The following is a 10,077-nucleotide window of genomic DNA, read 5'->3' on the forward strand; positions in this document are numbered from 1 at the left end:
TTAGGGCCGAGGAATTCACGTCCGGAGTGGGGTGTGCTGTCTCGAAGGGGGTCGGTCTAGTTTTGAGCATGCGCGCAGGTTTTTCGCGACGGTTAGGGAAATGATAGAACGGTATAAGCGCACTTTTCTGAAGAAAAATTAAATTATTATTTGTGTATATATTTATATATATAACGTGGTAATATTCTTCTTTGTAAATTAGTGGGTGTATCATAATAAAATAAACAATGTGTTGCTTTGTAATTAAAGAAACGACAATAAAAGTTTATTCTTAATTAATCTGATTCTGACAGTTCACAATATTATATTTTTTCTATCTGATGTCTCTTGTTTATTCAGTGCGACGCATGCGACATCTGGTGGTAGATTTGTACTATATGTAGGTACTTAATAAAATATATAGATAGGTATTTTATTACATATATATATATTTGTTCATTCAAACCCTTGTCCGCACCCCAATGGTGCATAGGGCACTGCATCATATAAACGCAGTGTTATCTCGATCATTAACATGAAAGAAAGGTGATCAGCCCTCCACTTCAGATACCAGTCCAGGGAATATTGAATAAATATAGGAGTGAAAAAATCACTTTTATTTATTTGACCCTCCTCTAGAAATCGAACCCGGGACCTCCAGTGCGGTAGCCGAGCGTGCTGACCATTACACTACGGAGGCGGACAATGTTCAGACATTTATATTCTTCTTTATGTATGTCGAGATGTCGAAAATAATATTGCAATATCACCATGAATAGACTGAATGGCCGTTATGCGCGTCGTAGGTTCGGTGAATGGGCCGAAAACAATATTCAGCTTGATCCTCTTTTTCAACGCAGAATTTAGTCCATCTGTGAGGCATATTTTTGGTTAAGTGGTTATGTCAATACGCGGAATTGCCGAATTCGGAGTGGAGAAAACCCGGGAGCCTTTGTCGAGACGCCCTTACAACCATTAAAAGTCACTGTTTGGTGTGTTTTATGGGCAGGTGGAATTATTGGCCCATATTTTTTTAAAGACGATGCCGGCCAGAATGTTACGGCCAATGGAGAGCGCTACAAAACCATGATTACTGACTTATGTACAAATAAGTTGAATGGCATTGATGTGACAGAGCTGCGGTTTCAACAAGATGGCGCAACATGCCACACTGCGGGTGCCGCCATCAATTTATTGCGGGAAATTTAAATTTGTACACCTCAAAAAAAATAACGTACAAGTACATATAATCTGTTACTTATAACCTTATCCGCACCCAATGGTGCATAGGGCACCGCATCGATTTGACGCAGTGTTATCCTGATCATTACTTACATGAAGGCAAGGTGATCACTCTTGCGCTTCAGGAACCAGTCCAGGGTAATATTAAATAAATATTACAGTGTAAAATCACTAATATTTATTTTCACCCCCCGCCCCTGGGAATCGAACCCGGCACCTCCAGCACGGTAGCTAAACACGCTGACCATTACACCACGGAGGCGGACGAATAATCTGTTAGTCAAGAAATAAAATATTCCATAAAAATTACATTCACTAAAATTGTAACGTACGGCGTTCTGATGCTTTAGCCACTAGAAAATAATAGCGTATGCTATATTCGCATAGTAATGTTCTCCCTACTTTCGTATGTTCCATTTTTTTCTACGCTAGATATGAAATTTCCACATAGTTAAATATATAGCAAAGATAGAAATGAATTATGAAAAATGCAAATGTTTTAAAAAACCACATAAATATATAAATATATATATTTTTTTATCCTATATATATACTTTTAAATAATATTACTACTACTACTACTACTACCATCACGCCGTTTCCCCGCAGGGGTAGGCAGAGAGGATGGAACGCCACACTCTTCTGTCCTGACATACACTCCTCGCCTCCTTCACATCCATACATCTAAGTCATACATGCCCTCCGATTGCGCAGACTTTTGACACCGCCAGATTTTAGGTTCTGATTGATCTGATCGTGCCAAGTCTTTTTCGGTCGTCCTCGTTCTGTTTTCCCTCTCACATTCGCCACATATATTTTCTTAGTCATTCTCGTAAATAATATTTGTATAAAAAAGTAAAAATAATAAGTAAAAATATATATTTTAGCTCTTAAAATGCGTACATTAGTGTCACTAATGTACCCATTTTCTAAACAATACAAATCACTAGGTTATGCTATTTAAGATAATAAGTGTCACTAATGTGCGCATTTTCTAAACAATACAAATCACTAGGTTATGCTATTTAAGATAATAAGTGTCACTAATGTGCGCATTTTCTAAACAATAAAAATCACTAGTTTAGGTTATTTAAGATAATAAGTGTCACTAATGTGCGCATTTTCTAAACAATACAAATCACTAGGTTATGCTATTTAAGATAATAAGTGTCACTAATGTGCGCATTTTCTAAACAATAAAAATCACTAGTTTAGGTTATTTAAGATAATAAGTGTCACTAATGTGCGCATTTTCTAAACAATACAAATCACTAGGTTATGCTATTTAAGATAATAAGTGTCACTAATGTGCGCATTTTCTAAACAATAAAAATCACTAGTTTAGGTTATTTAAGATAATAAGTGTCACTAATGTACGCATTTTCTAAACAAAACAAATCACTAGTTTATGCTTTTTAAGATAATAAGTGTCACTAATGTACGCATTTTCTAAACAATACAAATCACTAGTTTATGCTTTTTAAGATAATAAGTGTCACTAATGTACGCATTTTCTAAACAATACAAATCACTAGTTTATGCTTTTTAAGATAATAAGTGTCACTAATGTACGCATTTTCTAAACAATACAAATCACGCATTATTAAACAAGTACGCATTATGTACGCATTATTAAACAAGTATCACTAATGTACGTATCATTTTAGAATTTAGAATTTTATTGTCCGCCTCCGTGGTGTAATGGTCAGCGTGTTTAGCTACCGTGCTGGAGGTCTCAGGTTCGATTCCCAGGAGGGGTGAGAATAAATATTAGTGATTTTACACTTTTTAATATTACCCTAGACTGGTACCTGAAGCGGAGGGCTGATCACCTTTCCTTCATGTGTAAAACGATTAAGATAACACTATGCCCTGATGCAGTGACCTATGCACCATTGGGTGCGGATAAGGGTTAGAATAGGAATATTTATATATATATATATATATATATATATATATATATATATATATATATATATATATATATATATATATATATATATATATATACATTTTTTTATATATACAGTTTTTCACATGTACAAATGTTTCAAATGTATTATGCTATAAATAAAAATATATTACCCTGGACTGGTACCTGAAGCGGAGGGATGATCACCTTTCCTTCATGTGTAAAAAGATTAAGATAACACTGACGCGCCCTGACGCAGTGCCCTATGCACCATTGGGGTGCGGATGGGGGTTTTATTATATATATATATATATATATATATATATATATATATATATATATATATATATATATATATATATATATATATATATATATATATATATATATATATATATATATATATACATATACATGTATGTCTTTCATTGGATTGACTTTACTACGGTGTAGAAGTTGTATGTAGAGTTTAACCTTTAATATACTTATTTGAGTATGTACAGGAAGGGAGATGGTTGCCATGGGAACCATCAAATAACCCCTCCCCCCTCATTTTCCTTTGTGCTTCGAGAAAGTGGAAATAGGAAAACGTTGCCAGGTCGGAAAAATAATTATTAAAAAATATATATATATACATATACATATTTTTTTAATATTTATTTTCTGTATTTAATATTTAATGCGCAGTTTTCCAGTATGATAGTTCACAAGTAAAGTGCAAAGGCAAATAGTCGCATGTTAAAAACAGTAGTTTTGAGATGAAGGAGTTTATAGCTAACGTCAAATCATACTTTTTGCCAACACATATCGCCTACTCCTTTCAAGAACGTCATAAATGAAAAAAGTTGATTTTTCAAGAGAACGTTTTTAAAGTTAACAAATATAATACAATGTAATAGTATTTAACGTTAGAAAAAGGTTCCTTTTATAATGGAATTGTAACCTTTTGGTGAGGACCTCCACATGACGTCTTTAAACGCTTGAAAAATTTCTTAATGGAATTGTAACCTTTTGGTGAGGACCTCCACATAACGTCTTTAAACGCTTGAAAAATTTCTTAATGGAATTGTAACCTTTTGGTGAGGACCTCCACATGACGTCTTTAAACGCTTGAAAAAATTCTTAATGGAATTGTAACCTTTTGGTGAGGACCTCCACATGACGTCTTTAAACGCTTGAAAATTTTCTTAATCGAATTGTAACCTTTTTGGTGAGGACCTCCACATGACGTCTTTAAACGCTTGAAACATTTCTGTATGTCCTTGAAGCCCTGTTTGTCTATCCTCTCTGCCTACCTCTGCCGTGCGTCAGATAGTTGAACACGGCAGAAGAAGAAGACGTTGGAGAATATCGAGCGCCTGGCAGCATTCTTGGGACATTTCGTACTTTTATTTTATTCGCATCACCCAATTATTCCAACGCTCTTTCACGCACACTGAGGCACTCCTCCGACTGGCTGCGCGCGCAACTTTACACAAGCAGTCCACCAGAAAAGGTCCGTCTTCAATCGGACTAATGGATCTCAAATGAAGTGTTTGAGGTATCTCTACATGACCATTTTCTGTAAACGTCTTTGCACCGTGTCTGTCTGCTGTGCTGGTCGGGGTTGTGGGCGTCTGTGTACCGGCCTACGTCGAGTCGGAATCGGATCTAGCTGACTAATTGAACTAAATACTAATCCCTTTCACTGCCTACACCGGGGTACTTCTAGAAAATTTGGTGATGGACGTACAATCTTGTATTTATTTAGATTGGCAGTGACAGGTATATTGAAAGCTTTTAAATGTAAATTCACAGTAAAATCGGGATACAATTTTATATTGTTTCACATTTTCAATCAATTTCGCAACTTAGTTAAAAAAAAATTGCTTAGCAAGAGCAGATCTGTCAGGAAGCCTAGATGCTTCTGTATCAGGTCTGGGCATGCAGTGGGACAGCTTTCAAAATCTGTACATGAGAGAGTACGGCTATTAACCTCGGCTCTACCCGACCCAGTTCCTCCAGGGTATGCTCGGCTACAAAAGCCTAGAGACTAGAAGGAATGTGTATTTGATGAGGCATTTCTATCCATTGTTTGCGTGGTATGATGGATAATCCTGAAATTATCCGGAGCATCGGTCTGTATGTTCCCGATAGTTACCTAAGACAGCGTCGGCATAGATTGTTTCACATTCCTATACACAGGACCAACCATTCTAACATCTTAAATTTTAAAATGAAAAACGCAATCCACTCCAAAAAAGAGACAGAGCTCTTGTGCTTGGAGAGGGACTTAACACTTGTTTTAAATTTTTTTTTTAAAAATTATTATATAATATGTAATAATACAAAAAAATACTGAGGACTCGTATTCTTTTTGTCACGAATACTTAACATTGGTCTTGGCGGACAGCAGCTTCTTGGTAGCTGTTGTCATTTAGGATTTTTAATGTTTTCGATTGCATCTCGTATAGTTTATATATTTTCACTTGTTGATGAGAACATGTGTAGTTCTCAAAACTAGTCATGTTTACATTAATAAACTTAAAAGTGGTCCTATACAAATATTTTATTACTGTGTTTTCAACCTTGTATAAATATATATATATATATATATATATATATATATATATATATATATATATATATATATATATATATATATATATATATATATATATATATATATATATATATATATATATATATATATATATATATATATATATATATATATATATATATATATATATATATATATATATATATATATATATATATATATATATATATATATATATATATATATATATATATATATATATATATATATATATATATATATATATATATATATATATATATATATACATACATAAAGGTCACCCTTCTTGCAGTACCCTATGCACCGTTCGTTGTGTGCGGATAAGGGTTACGAGAAAAAATAAATTTCAGAGCCCTTTTCTCGTGAGAGTCCACAAAACGCACACTCGCGCACAGACTCTCCAACACCACTCTGAAACACTCGTGGAAATCGCAAAGTTCAACAAGTAGTTGTATAACTCAGACCAGAGAGAGATACGAGAGAAAAAAAAATAATTTATTATTTAATATATCCAATATCTTGAATTTCCCGTTCATCGTCCTCTTAACATAGAGGAAGAAGTCTATTAACTAGTCCATTATATATGTAAGTTTCTAATTTTTTGGTAGTGTGGTTACACCACATGTGGTAAGAATTTAAAACAGACCCATTTTAAAGCTACTTTCATCTCACCATAGATGTCTCTAGTGATTCAAGCACTTTGTTTCGAATTTGAACAGTATATATAGGAGTTCCAAGAATTTGAGTAGTATGGTTGTCAATCATGGGTAGAATGGTGAATGTTGCACGTCTGTAAGGTGATCACTCAACCAGTGTATGACAGGTCATAAGCCCTGTAAATGCCCAGACTTCTATATGCTTCTCCATCTATGTTGAGATGTCAAAAATTAAAAAATAACACAAAGTTGATAAAATCCAGATTTGTAAACGAGTATTTGGACACACTGTAAATTTTGTGTAAAATGTAAATTTCAGTTTATTCAAAATCTCATTATGAGTCAATTGCTTTGAATTTTCGACAGAACGTTGCATACGTTGCATTTTTTTAAAGCGTATAAAATATAAGGTTTTTCTCTTTCCCTTCACCGTAATGGCAGGGCCATCTGTTGAACGTAACAGTAATACACAAATACTAAACATCGTTCCTGGTGGACAGCGTGCTTCTTCATAGCTATTGTTACTTAACATTTTCAATGTTTATTCTAATAAATCCTGTTGATGAGAACATGTGTAGTTCTCAAAACAAGTCATGTTTACATTAATAAACTTAAAAGTGGTCCTATACAAATATTTTATTAGTATATTTAAGGTTTCAACATTGTAAAGTTGTCGATGAGAACATGTGTAGTTCTCGAAACTAGTCGTGTTTACATTAATAAACTCAAAAGTGGTCTTATATCTTATATTAAAGGTTAAAACTTGTATTTTCACTTGTAGACGACATTATGTATATTTCTCGAATCTAGTGTGTTTACAATAAACTTAAAATTGGTCATATTAAAGGTTTAACCTTGTAAAGTGTGTATTTTCACCTGTTGATAAGAACGTGTGTAGTTCAGGAAACTAGTCATGTTTACATTCTTGAACTCAAAAGTGGTCCTATAAAAGTGTTTCAATTTTATATGTAAGGAAAGTTATATAGTTTGTACTTTCACCTGTTGATGAGAACACGTGTAGTTCTCAAAACTAGTCGTGTTTACATTAATAAACTCAAAACTGGTCTTATACAAGTGTTTCAATTTCAAATTTAACATTTAAACAGTGTTCAGTTTCAATGGGTGTTGGATAAATGATCGCATATCAGATACGCCTTCTCGGCTTAGTACATTAGTTCGGGTCGAGGGGGGGGGGCTTGGTGATGAAAGGAGCGATAGAGTGGGGGGAGAAGGTGCAGTAGGGTGGGGAGATGTACACGAAGAAACACTCTAAAGAGGACTGTTGAATGTGGCCGGGTACCGGACCTAGATAGAAAATGATCCAACTCCACTTTTCATCGCGAAAAAAATGGAAAATATTCACACATTTATAATATATTACTTTTATTTTAACTAAAAGTCTAGAAGCCTACACAAGGGCTACATTAATGACACTTTTTGAATACTAGAAGGCATAGACTAGAACCCTACACAAGGGTAATATTAATGACACATTTTGTCTACTAGAAGCCTACACAAGAGCTTTATTAATGACACATATTGTCTACTAGAAACCAACACAAAAGCTATATTTTAAACACATTTTGTCTACTAGAAGCCTAAACAAGAGCTCTATTAATGACAAATTTTGTCTACTAGAAGCCTTCACAAGAGCTATATTAATGACACATTTTGACTACTAGAAGCCTACACAAGAACTATATTAATGACACATTTTGTCTACTTTGTAGATTTATAATAATTGTATCTTATTTATATTACATTAATTTTTTTACACCTTGACAAAGATGAAGAAGAATACCGAAGTCTAGGCATTTACGGGGCTTACGACCGTCATTGGCTGGTTTAACTGAAAAAAGTGTGTAAAGTGTACACACGTGTAACATACACCAATTCTACCCATGATTGACAACCACACTACTCAAATCCTTGGAAATTCTATATATAATACATACATGTTTCAATTTCGAAATATTGTACTTAAATCACTAGAATTTTCACTAGAGACATCTATTGGTGACTTCCAAGGATTGAGTAGTGTGGTTGTCAATCGTGGGTAGAATTGGTGAATGTTACACGTGTGTAAAGTGATCACTTAGCATCTTTGTTGAGAAGTCAAAAAATAATATGAAAAATGACTCTTATAAATGAAGATAATCCAGATTTGTGAACAAGTATTTGGACACACTCAAAATGTTGTAGACATTATAAATATATATTTTTTTCAAAAAGTGTATCAGTTTAAATGTGGGTTATAATTAGGTTTATTTCTATACGAAATGGCAGTCTGGCGACCTATCCACTGCGCTACGGGAGCTCTCGGGAAGAGATTGAATAAAATTGACTGGATGGGTCACTAGGGAGAGGAGATAAATTGCGTTGCTGTGAAAACCCGAACTGGGCACGTCTGCCGCCGTCGCTTCTTGAAGCCGGACGTTTTACACAAATTCCGGCTTCAAAAAATAAGTGAATGTTTACATAAATTTATGTATATTTATATTAATTTCTTTTACGTATATATCATAAATACCGTCTTAATACATTTCCATCCATTGTATACATCTGTTGTACTTAACAGCAATTCATGCAATATTAGTTGAAAACGTGAGCAGAAGAAGAACGAGGAAAACTTGGCATCATCAAGTATTGCAAATACTTGGGCGTGGTCTGTGAAAAACACACACATATATAAATATATATATATATATATATATATATATATATATATATATATATATATATATATATATATATATATATATATATATATATATATATATATATATATATATATATATTTATTGTCTGCAAAACAAATTATTATTGGTATAGGTACATATGTTCGCCTCCGTAGTGTAATGGTCAGCACGCTTGGCTACCGTTCCGGAGGTCCCGGGTTCGATTCCCAGGGGGGGTCAAATGAATATTTGTGATTTTTTTCACTGTAATATTTATTCAATATTACCCTGGACTGGTACCTGAAGCGGAGGGCTGATCACCTTTCCTTCACGTGTAAACGATCAAGATAACACTGCGTTTATATAAAGCAGTGCCCTATGCACCATTGGGGTGCGGATAATGGTTTTATTATTATTATTATAGGTACATATTTATAATCTTAAAATAATATTTTCTTTATAACGTAAATGAACGTCATGGGTTCTCCCTAGTAGAGACGTTCTTCAAAAAATTAAACGCGTTTATAAATTCACTATCGAAAACATTAAGAAGGGTGTGTTGAGATGGTTTGGACATGTAGAACGAATGACTGAGGAAAGAACGGTAAAACAAATTTATGAGGCAAATGTTAGCGGGAAAAGAAGCAGAGGAAGACCGAGAAAAACATGGCACGATCAGGTATGCCAAATACTTGAAAGTGGTCAGGTTGGGAGTCGTAACGATCGGCGGGTATGTATGAGGAGATGCACGAACGCGGAAGAGGCGAAGAATGTTTGCAAGGACAGAGTGGTGTGGCGCTCTATTCTCTCTGCCTACCCCTGCGGGGAAGCGGCGTGATGGTTAGTTAGTTAGTTGGTTAGTTAATATGGTAAATATGCACCTCTGAAATTTCTTAATTTGCTAGGTGTACCTTGTATAGAAAAATTTTGCGGAACGCTGCTGTAATGGACTGAGTAATATAGACGTGCCCTACGTAAAGTGCTCTAACTACATTTTTGTAAATTTTGAGATATTTGGTTTATTTT

The sequence above is a fragment of the Brachycentrus maculatus genome, unplaced genomic scaffold (assembly GCF_059751285.1).
Source record: "Brachycentrus maculatus isolate JH-2025_06_01 unplaced genomic scaffold, ASM5975128v1 h1tg000059l, whole genome shotgun sequence".
NCBI lineage: Eukaryota > Metazoa > Arthropoda > Insecta > Trichoptera > Brachycentridae > Brachycentrus > Brachycentrus maculatus.